We start from the raw sequence: 11936 nt of genomic DNA, 5'->3' as shown, positions 1-11936 counted from the left end.
TTTGGAATGTCGAGACACAGATGGCAATACTGCACACTTATCAGTAGGTGGCAGCAAGCTACTAAATTTAGGGGAACTGCTTAACACTGATAAAACTGACCAAAGAGGTTAAAATGACAGACTGAAGGGTGTTGTTCTTTGAGGGTCCCCACCACACATCCCTCCTTCCAGCTCATCTTCATAGGCTGCTGTGTTGCTACATTTTTGTTTGCTGGTCACTTCAAAACAACTGAATTGGGTGAATACTGTTTGGAGGATCATCTTTTTCTTTTAGTAGGTGACGTCGTCTCTCTAGCTGTTCCTCTGATATCTACTACTCATTCCACATAACTTTCCTTGAAGTACCAGCTAATGTCTAACAAATATTAGCTACATTTGATAAAGTGTTTTAGGTGGAAAGGTTAAAACAAACAAACAAAAAAACAAATTGTATTCAGCTGCTCAAGCCAATGGTTTTTCTTAACATTCTCACATAGGAGCAAAATAATATGTCTGCATCCTTTACAGTAAACAGGGTTGAGGTTGCCATCCAGCATTTTGGTTCCCCTCATCTCTCAGTTCCTCTCACTCTCCCCTCGGTCCTGCACCTTCTTTCTCTTGTCAGAATTCCATTTGGAAAACAAGTTCCCTTCCTACTGCAAACTCCATGGTTCCAAAATGAACTCAGGTGCAATGGAGGACAATCTAATTCTTTAGGACTGAGATGAGTCAGGCACTTCTACAACACTTGTCTTTTCTGTTTGGAAATATGAAGAGTCTTCCAGTGTACAGAACACTGAGGCATAGCCCACGCTGCAGAGCGAATGTGGGCAGCTCTCCAGGGTGCCTAGCCGCCTTAGAAAACTACAAGAAGGGCCCCTACCGTATTGTCATAACGCCCACTCTATTGGGGACAATGTCCCAGAGAGAAGCAAACTGGCAGGAATAAGACTATTTTCTGAATGTCAGCACTGAATTCAGAAAAGAGGCCATATAAATACGCTGAAAATAAAAAAGCGAGCGGTAGAGAGACCCAGGAAAACCACCGAGCAGACCTGGCACCTTTCAAGAACATCTCTGTTCATAAGCCCTGTGACAGAGCAACGCAGGGGACCGAGAGTCACATGTTTTCCAAGAGTTGTACAGGTTATTGAAAAACTCCCGGACAGGCAACACCGCAAAGACACAACAAGGAGAAAGTAGATGTAAACCACCAGACCACTCACTATCCTATCAATCAGAGACAGACTTGACAGCAGAACCTGGAGTCAAGCAGAACACAGGGAATCCTGATGAAAAGGAGGGAGGCTCAAAGACCAAATGGAGAGAAGGTTGGGTGCCAGGAAGTAGGAAGTAAAGTACACAAAAGGGAAACAGGAACATGACGGAGGCTCGATGAAGGGAAAGCAGCATGGATATGGTCTCCATCCAGTGGGAGCTTGGCTGGTTGGTTCTTGATATGAGTCCCTATCTCATTTCCTCAGACACGATGGGTGCATGGCATTCAGCAGCAAAACGGGGCGTGGGGAAGACGATATTTACAAAGAGACCTGGTGGGTGCATACTGAACAGATATAGACCAAGGGTACCATTCTACCATGCCCTGTTTATACACCATAGGCAAGTCTCTGTGGACAGGAGAAACTTCGGGTTGTCATGCAAGAGCAGTAGTATTCTGGGAAAAGGATATGGCAGGATAGGGGTGGGGCAGACAGACAGAAGGTAGTTCCAGTTCTTAAATACTAGAAAGCAAAAATAATTTAGTCCACGTCTTTTAGTGAAGAAACAGGATGCTCATTTTCTGTTCTACATTAACCTTCTCTAAAACCGTAAATTCTCTAAAGGTTATGGCACTATCCCTATCCTGATCAGCCTACTGGAAGGTCCTGTCTGCAATGATACCCAGCTGCTCATCTGAGACATTCACTCCAACCATCATTTATAGTACCTGGAACAGCTCATCACAGGCGATCTTATCATATTTATCCAAATCGTATAGTCTGAAAGCAAAGTGTAGTTTGTGGCTTCGGCTGTTGAGTGGTTCAGGTCCATTCACATCTTTGCTCTTTTCGTTATCTTCAATGGGTCGGAAATGAGCCAAAGTTCTCATGAATCCTCGGAAGCTTATCTGGTCCTCTCCCTCTGAAAAGAAGGCATTGATGATCCGGTCCCCCAGTGGGTTAATGGCAAGTTCTGCAATCTTCTGGAAATCTTCCCGGCTGAGAGTCTCATTCTCCCCTTTGTCCAGGCTGGTGAACCGGCTGTACAGGCACGTGATCAGACTGTGGGAAAAGGCAGTCTCTTTCTTGATCTCCTGGTCCGGCAGTAATATGGAGGCACGAGACCCCAGCAGAGCCAGAAACTATTGCAGCAAGAAGAAAGGCGGGAGGGAAGGGCCAGGGGTCAAGAAAGGAGAGGGCACTCAAAAGGTTACATTTTAAATAACTCTTTAAAGCACTTTTAGAATATTTTTCCTACAGTTTTTGAGCATGTACATTTTGAGGATCTTCTCTGATAACAATACTGTCGATCTGGCATTTTTATAAATTGAATAGTAAGATAATTCAAACTTCCAGCATAATTGATAGAAATGCTTATTATTAACAATAATTTAGGAACATCTCTGTGGCCTCACAGATCATCATTAGTTCTGTGAAAAAAAAAAAAGCACTGGAAAGGTATGTCTTTATAAACTGATGGATTAGGACTTCAGTATTGTGGAGAGATTGAGATATTACAGATCCAGAATTCATTCCTTTTTCTTGGGCTAGCTGAGAACCTCCTCCATCCCCTAGGGCTATTCCTTTCCCATCTCTGCAGTCAGAGGCAATTCCTTCATTCCCAGCTGCTCAGATCCAAAATAATTACACAGAAACTATATTATTTAAAACACTGTTTAGCCAATAGCTTACGTGTATTTCTAGCTAGCTCTTATATATTAAATTTACCCATTTCCTTGTGGCCTACTTGCAAAATTCCAGTGTCTGCCTCCTCTGGCAGCTAAATGGCATCTCACTAACACCACCTTCTTTCTCCCAGCGTTCAGTTTAGTTTTCCTGCCTAACTATTCTGCCCTATCACAGGCCAAAGTAGCTTCTTTAGTCATTAACCTATAAAAGCAACAGATATACAGAAGGACTTCCCATATCACAACTGTATGTCAGAATGGATGTCCTGTGACTAACAGGAAAAGAAATGGAAATCTATGAACTTAGCAGACCACTAGCTCCAACCAAGCCAGAAGCTACAAGCATCTTCAGAGAGCATCTAAGTTCTTTAGAAAAGGCTCTTCCATCTTCCTGCACCACCTCTCACCACCTATCTAATATCCTCACCAATGGATGTTAGATTTGCCTTGATCTATGACTTTCTTTGATCTGTGAAGTATAAAACTTCATGGAATGGCTTCCACATTGGAACATGAAATTTGGAACAACTTAAATCTATGAGTCCCAGGTCCCAGTCCCTCAGAACAGCCTCAGAATCAACACTCTTATCCCCATGAAGGTGAGAACTGTTTGTGTCAGGGTTCTATTGTGTTATCTTTAGGGCTATTGCTACCTCATGTGTCAGTAATATGACTTGGGCATGAGGGAGGAGGAATTGGATGGACTCCTTGGTAGGCAGACAAACAAGGAGGCTCACCAGATTAAAAAAAAATAAGCAAACAAAACAAAGCAACAACAACAATGATAAACTTCTAGGATGGTTGCTTGGCCTCTTCTTCACCATCCTGACCTGAAACAAAATACTGGCAGCTTAAAACAAAGGCCTTGTGGGCTTTTTCTTCTACTGAATATGCTCCCTGCCTGCAGACCAGTATAACAAGTTCAAGGCCAGACCAAGACATATTTATTTCACACTTTTGGACCTATCAGCCTCCCCGTCTCTGTTCAAACTGACCACTTCTAGAAAGGGAGGAAGCCACAAAGACCTCCGAATAACAGAAGTAGCCATTGTTAGCATACAGGAACACCTGTCCCTGCCCCTTTGGGACCTGGCAGAGTGTTTCACCCCTGTGTGCATGGCAGGCAGTAGTACCCCGGCTTGCTGTGTAGTCTCACCCTGTCCCTTCCTCTTCTTTTTCTTTCTCTTCCTCTCTCCCATCCGAGTGTTTCTCTCTCTCTCTATCTGTATCTATCTATCTATCTATCTATCTATCTATCTATCTATCTATCTATCTATCTCCCTTTTTCTCCCTGACTGTCTCCCTGTCTCCCCACTCCACAGTCTTCCCACAAGACGGTTTGTGTAGAACACTCTCTTCTCTCTCCCTTTGTCCATCCCAACCACCACCACCAATAAAAACTGTCACATGAGCATGGTCTATATGTCATGCTTGTCTCTCACTGCAGTGCGGCTTCTTGAACCTCACCCATCTGACAAGGTCCATTTTGCGCTTACACACCTTAGGAAGAAAACTGAAGCACGTGAATATGTCAGACCTGATGGAATCTCAAATTTCCCTTTCATCTATTCTAGAAAACACCTTTGATAACGCTAGAGCCCACACCAACTTTCTCACAGTAAAGTACAAGAAAAGCAAAATGAAGAGACATGCCTCAATTTATGTCACACAAAACTGTTACATTTGGGGAAAAATAAAATAAAACCAGAAAATGTTATACTGGCAAATGTAGCAACGACACACACCACATTTCCAGGGCTCCTTGCAGGAACCGGGAGAACACCCTTAGGGGTAAGAAAAGGCATCCAACACTGAGCAAGCTCAGTCTTTTGGTAGATGCATCTTTGCCTGGAAAATTGTGGCTTTTTGCTAAATGTTATATCTCCCTCTCCAAAGTCACCAACTCTTCCTGGGCTTGACTAAGGTCCTGCCACTTGGTGTTTTCACACAACTTGAGGGGTTTATTTTTCTCGGGACCAGAGACTACTTCAATATTCTACCAGTCTATCACTTTACGTTACATTTCTATCATAAAGGCAAAGAGGAGCAATGAGTAACTCACCTGTAAAAATGTTTCTTCCTGCTTATATGGTATGTTTAAAGTTTCAATGTTCATTTCTACAAAGAACTATGGCTATTGACTAGGTTTGCTGTTACCAGTAAAAATCCAAAAACTACATGTAAATACGGATTAGTAAAAAGACTCATCATTTCGTTTATTTACATAGAGAAAACCTACATTTACCTACTGACTGTGAGTCAATATGTAAGTAGGCATGGCAGGAACTGCAACCCACCCCCATGTAAATATGTATCATTGTGCATACACAAACTATCTCTACAAAAAAAATGAAGATTAACTCCATGAACCTGAAAGCCACAGTACACTACTTCCCCTCTGTAGAAATACCATTTAATTTATGTTGATATTTAAGATTTAGTGATTATTTTTATTGCCCTACTGATTTAGATTATATGATGACCCAGTTACTAGTAATAACAGTGAAAATAAATAACATCCTTATAATAATTAGGAAAGAACAAGAAAATAATTAATTTAAATGTATATCTTAATGATGTACTCAACTTTAAAGATTCTTTAAATGTTTAAAAAGTATGTTTATTTGTCCACTGACATTCAAAATATATTATAAAACTTCTCATAAAAATTTCAAACCTAAAAATTTCAAACCTAGAAAATAATGAAATATAGAATATTTATTAATAAATTCACAACAAGTGTTCTGATTTTCATTTAATAGAAAATAATATGATAGTTAAACTGCATCAGCAACTATATTTTCTGGGTCTGCCTTATAAAAAATTTAATATAGTGGTTGGAGAGATGGTTCAGTAGGGTTTGGAGCACTTGCTGCTCTGGAAGAAGACTCAAGGTTGGGTCATAGTACCCACATCAGGTGACTCACACCCTCCCATAACTCCAGTCCCACGGCATCCACCTCTCTAGCTACTGCAAGCATTGAACTGCATGTGATACACATAAAGTCACACAGTCACACATACATACATATAAATTTAAAATTAATTTAAAAATTTTAAGTAACATAAAATTATGCATGCAAAATTAAATACAATGTGAGCATTAGAATAACAAAATGAGTTATATTACTTGAAAGAGAAAACATAGGTATCATAAAACAGATCAACTATGTATTAAATCAGCAAAAAAGTTTGAATTTCACTTAAGCTATAACAGAGGAAATGATAGGCTGCCTGTCTCAATACTTTCTGAAGAAAGAGCATAGATTAATGTTCTGAACCTACATGATCTGACACCAAAATGTATTTCTACTTACTCTATTACAGTAGATCTCAGATTAGGGATATGCATTTAGAATTTTATATTCATCCTTGTTAGGTGTTTTGTCAACTACAAACCAGGGTCATCTGGAAAGAGGAAACTTGAGTTGAAAAGGTTTTTCTATTAGACTGGCCCATAGGCTACTCTGTAGGCATTTCCTTGATTAACTGGTATGAGATGTCTAGGCCACTGTAAGCAGTGTTACCCAGGGACAGGTGGTCCTGGGTTGTATAAGAGATAGGTTGAGGAAACTATGGGAACCAGTAAGAGAGCAGAATTCCTCCATAGCCTCTGTCTCCATTCCTCCCTCCAGATTCCTGACTTGAGTGCTGTCCTGACTTCCCTCATGATGGACTATTATGTGGGCATGTAAGACGAAGTAAACCCTGTTCTTCCCAAGTTGGTTTTGGTCAGCTTTTTATCACAGCAACAGAAAGCTAACCAAGATAAATGTTACTATATTTTCTGCTTTAAACCTGTTTACCTGAGTCTATGCATGGTGCTACAGGCTCTTTTGCTCCTAGAGAAAAGCTACATTCTATTTCAGGTTGGTGCTGTAATAGGATGCATGTGGTGTCTTCGTTAGTTTAACATTCTAAATAGCAAGCACTGTATCATAAAATCCTCCTGATTCCTCCTAGATGAGACAGATCCTGCAAGATACACCAGCCACTTCAAAACTTTGGCCAAATATCAGTCCCTCTTATGACAAAATCTGAAATGTAGATTTTTCTTGTTTGTTCATATACATTTCTTTTACCCCAGGAAAGGGAACTTTTCATGTTCTACTAGTATTTACCTACATCATCTGGAATAACTGGAATAACTCGTGTCCCCTTTGGAGTTCTCTATAGAGCTGTTCCATAAAGGGGGCAAACAGTGACTGAATGTTAATCCTTTCTTTTAGGAGCACTCTGTAATGCTCATATATAGCACTTACATTTCCATATGAATTTGCTTGTGCCTTATTCTTCACAGATGTATTAAATGCATAATATTTGTTAAATTATGCCTGGGTTTTACTTCTATTCATTATGTTAGTCCCACAGCACTGATGAACAGCTGCATCAGCTAATAACCCAAGGCCAAGATCCTGGTTTGAACACTTTATAGACTTAGCCTCCTAGGAAATGTAGGTTAATTTCTTCCTGTTTCTCTACAAAGGGGGAAATCAATTACAGCAAATGTACTGTGATTCTCAATTGATTTTATGTGGGCTTTTCTTAAGGAAGTATTTCATTAAGAATGTACAGTGTCATTTTAGCCAACAGCATAGAAATCTGCTAGGGAAAAACACATTATAACTATTTTCCTGGTTCTCCCCAAGATGTTTTCTTACAAGGAAATAGTTGTCAGCTATAAACCATCACCTGCTTTCCAGTCACTGATTCTATAGTACGGGTCAGCTACATAGTTTTCTACAAACAGTGAAGGGTTAGTTCCTGCATAGAAAAGTGGATTATATTTACAGAAAACAATAACCACTTGACTACTGTGGTAGGTAAAGTAATGATCTATTATGAAACACAATTCCATCATATTGCTGATTTGATGACTAATTTTCCATGGAACAATTGGTATGAGCAGTATAACACATACATGAATAAAGATTTAGGTGGAACTCTCAGAGACCACTGCGCTTGGGTTCTCTGTCACACCACCAGTACTTTCTCCTCTTCCACAAACTCAGGTTGGAAACTCATGTCATCTCTCAGCTCAAAATCTATACAGACAACCTACTATATTTTTTCAATAAAGTCATAATTAAACACTTCACTGAACACAAAGATATAGATATATAAAATTTGGATCAGCTTCATCAAGAACACAGTAAGTGAAATGCTGACATGTGGGTAGGGTATCTACTTTAAGCCTGGTTACACCTCCTTTCGTTTCCCAGAACTGGCAGATAAGACCCAAAATACTGATAAAATTTGACTTCAGGTCTAACAGAATCAAAAAACGAACAAACAACGACAGCAACAAAAAAAAATCAGTTTGAGTACTTTTACAGAATTAAACTTCTTGAATAGATTGAGTTTTGTCAAAAAGGCCAATTATTGCAAAACTTTGATAGTGAACCCAGGGTAGGTGGTGAATTATCAACGAAGGTCTTTTCAACTTTAAGAATGGTCACAACCCCAGTCTTCTTCCACTGTCTGTAAAGCACCTAGCCTAATTAATGCTTTGTTGAAATTAACACAAACACATGTGTAATCATAGTAAGTAAGAACTAGTCCAGCATATCCTGCTCCTGGGAATTGCTTAAAAATAATATTAATAATAAAAATACATCTTAAATTTCAAGTTTTGCTGTAGTTGTTTCTTACATGTGTCTATGGATATATTTGCCTATCTGTCTCTTTGCCTATCATTTTTCTGTCTTTCTACCTATGTGTACGTGCCTATGTGCTTGAGTGGCAATCAGTGAGCAACTTTTCCAATTCAGTGCTCTCTTTCCCCCATGTGACTTCTGGGAGTTGAACCCAGGTCATCAGACTTTACGGCAAGCATCTTTACTCACTGAGCCATGCTGCCAGCACCCCACTCTAATTTCTCAATTAATTTATGTCCATTGCCTTAGAATCAAAAGACTCTGCTCAAACAATTCCACCATTTAGGGGTATACCAATTCTCAAGAACCTTGTGGATAGCAAAAGAGTTTATATTTATTGAAACCAGAAAAGTAAATCTAGCTATAAATATCCAGTGTCCTCATAAATGTAATCTGCCATATTAAATATGCTATACATTTCTTAATTTGAATAGCACTTCTCCCCCATTCCATCACTGCCTTTTTCTAAACTCATGAAGTCCCAGTGAGTTGTTCTTGGTAAGACTGTCTCAGTCACAATGGACCTTCTCTCTGCATGAGAGAGTGCTTCACTGAAACTCCATTTCCAAGATAGGGTTGGACTGGGTAAATGCAAACCAGTAGACATATGACAGGAAAATCACAAATGCAAATACTAACTAATTGGAGTTTAATGTCAATTATACATTTAGAACGGCTCTTGCAAAAGTCAATCATTCTCTTCAATTAAATTCTGTGCTTAAAGAGGCAAATGAGAGCCAGAATCCAGGATTTCACAATGAAATAAGTTCTGGAAATTCAAATCTCCAAGCAGAATCACCAGTCCCAGCCCATGAAAGCAGCCACACCAAGGTCAATGTGACAAAGGCAGGGTATGTTGAAACTCACTCAGCCAAGATAGTTTAAAGCACTTCCATGCTTAATGGAGATAAATACTAGCTGATTGATTGCGTATTTACCTAAGAAGTGGCATTTAAAGAAGCTTCGTAAAAATCATATTCATACTTATGTAGGTGTAAAAATGTAAGCTCACAAAGATCATCAGAAAAATTCATATTTATTTCAATGTTGATTTTTTCAACAAGAATGTCTGTATATTTTTGAATGCTAATGTTTCAGGAATAATTTAAAGAAGACTCTGGAACCAGACAAGTAGAGAACAAGGTAGAAAATACATAGATTGTTGGATACTCAAACACTGGTTATTATGGGGAAGATATTTGACATATAATAAGATCTCCATTGCTGCACTAAAATATAAAATAAATAAAAGTATGTTATTATGCATTTTTATTATAGCTGTATTATCAAACAGTATAGTTAAATCACATTGACTAAGTCATGATTTAATATAAAATACCCTAGAGTTGATATATATTCCAAGATTTCAGTCTGACATTACATAATTAATAACTTATCATGTGTCTATAATCTGGATGATTATTTATATACAAACTGATGCCCCTCATTGGTTCAATTATTTCTTCATGAGATGTGTTTATACAGTATATTAATACATAATAATAGATTCAATATTAATACAATTATATTTTATATATTATATTAGCATGTAGCATATATTATCCTTTTCATAGGCTACAAATACAATATTTATGTGTAAATATATAATATATGATAAAGTACATGACAAAAAGAGATATTTAATATTTGTAGCAACTAACATTTGTCAAGTGTCTGTTGTGACTTATCCAGGATTCATGACATCTTCTACAGTAATAGTTTATACATTTTGCATCTGGTGTGGGTTGAACAGGTTTATGTCCATGCTTCTTCTTAACCCAGAGAGGGAGCTGATTTTAACACAGTGATTATAACCTCTGCTGGCTTTTAAATATTTCTGAATCTTCTGTTTGATATGGCAGGATCACCTGTTACTATATTTATATCTCTAGTTTTCTAGTCCTAAGGTCAATAGTCTACTGAAACAAAGGCAATGAACACATTGCATGTTTCAACAAAAGGTGTGACTTTTTTTAAGTGCCATATTCCAGAAATTGCTATTGAAGTCTAATGCCACAATTCTCTTAAATAAGAGTTGTTCTCAAAGAAGAGAAAGTTCTGTCTTATTTTGTTTCAATATATTTTAAGCTTATTCTTTGAGACTTTCATACATGTATATAATATATTTCTATCACATTCACCTCCCATTCCCTCCACTCTTTGGGGAACTTCCCCATTTACACTTCCTAACTTCATGCCTTCCTTTATGTTTTTATCATCTACTGAATCCACTTACTGCTACCCATACATCCATGAGTGTGGGGCCATCAACTGCGGTCTGGTCAGCCTACCAGTGACCATGGACCTAAATAAAACTGATTCTCTCTCCCATAGTAGCTATCAACTTGCAAGAGGCCTTCAGTCTAAGGAGGCTTGCACGTGCTCCCCCTACTTCCATGCTGGAATGTTGACTAGCTTGATCTTGTGCAACTTTTGTATTGCTACCCAGAAGTGGCAATGCTTTCAAAAGGCCAAGATGCCATGAGTTTTTGAGTACAATAGTCTTGTCACATCCAGAAGACACAGACACTCCCTGATTCTGGCTTTTATAACGATTCTTCCCCTTCTATTACCTAAGCTTTGGAAGTGGAAAGGTAATGTGATATACCGACAGGAATGTTCAGTTTACAGATGAGCACTCTACAGATGCTTGTTCTCAGCCTTTTGGCCAGCTGTGCATTTGTGTTTTAACTACTGTCCAACACACAGAAAAAGCTTCTCTGATGAAGCCTGAAAGCTGCACAAATCTGTGGGTAACAAAGTAAAGTACATGTTTAAAACTCAGTTTGATTCTATGTCCATTTGGAAAGATAATAGTACGTTCACCCCTAGAGCTTATAAGCTCCCTAGTCACATGTTCTTCATCAGACTTGTACTGTGATAAGTTCCCTCCTGTGGACTGCACCTTCAATTCAATCAGAAAGGAATGCTATTACTCCTATGATAGTCAAACCATTATTGCACCTATGGGCATGTCTTTCCAGCCCAGTCTTGATTGTAGTTCACAGGGTTCACAGGCAGGATAAACCAATGATGACTTTTCTCCTCCAGCATCCAGCATAGCATTTTCCAATACTATAAAATCTAGCCAGCATGGAGAAAGCTTCCAGATCACTACCAACTTTATCTCTCCAAATCCTGTAACCAAAGTAAGTGGTATCTTCAGCAACAGTATCTTTTTTTTGTTTGTTTGTTTGTTTTGTTTTATTTTATTTTATTTTATTGAGAATAGGAAAAAAAAGTTTCCGCCTCCTCCCAGCCTCCCATGTCCCTCCCCCTTTCCCCACTCTTCCCCCCTCCCCCCACTCTTCTCCCCCTCTCCCCACTCCTCTCCCCCTCCCTCTCCAATCCAAAGAGCAGTCATGGTTTCCTGCCCTGTGGAAAGTCCAAGG

At 38.9% G+C, this 11936-nt stretch overlaps 1 pseudogene; it reads right to left on the bottom strand.

Annotated features, from left to right (window-relative positions):
- Positions 1–1753: 1753 nt before the first annotated feature.
- On the bottom strand, positions 1754–4372 carry LOC126503963 (calcineurin B homologous protein 1-like; annotated as a pseudogene).
- Positions 4373–11936: the final 7564 nt, after the last annotated feature.

This window comes from Alexandromys fortis, unplaced genomic scaffold (genome assembly GCF_014885135.2).
Source record: "Alexandromys fortis isolate MF-2015 unplaced genomic scaffold, M_Fortis_MF-2015_v1.1 scaffold_34, whole genome shotgun sequence".
Classification (NCBI taxonomy): Eukaryota; Metazoa; Chordata; class Mammalia; order Rodentia; family Cricetidae; genus Alexandromys; species Alexandromys fortis.
The sequence above is the reverse complement of the archived record's forward strand: the minus strand, read 5'-3'. Positions and strand labels throughout refer to the sequence as shown.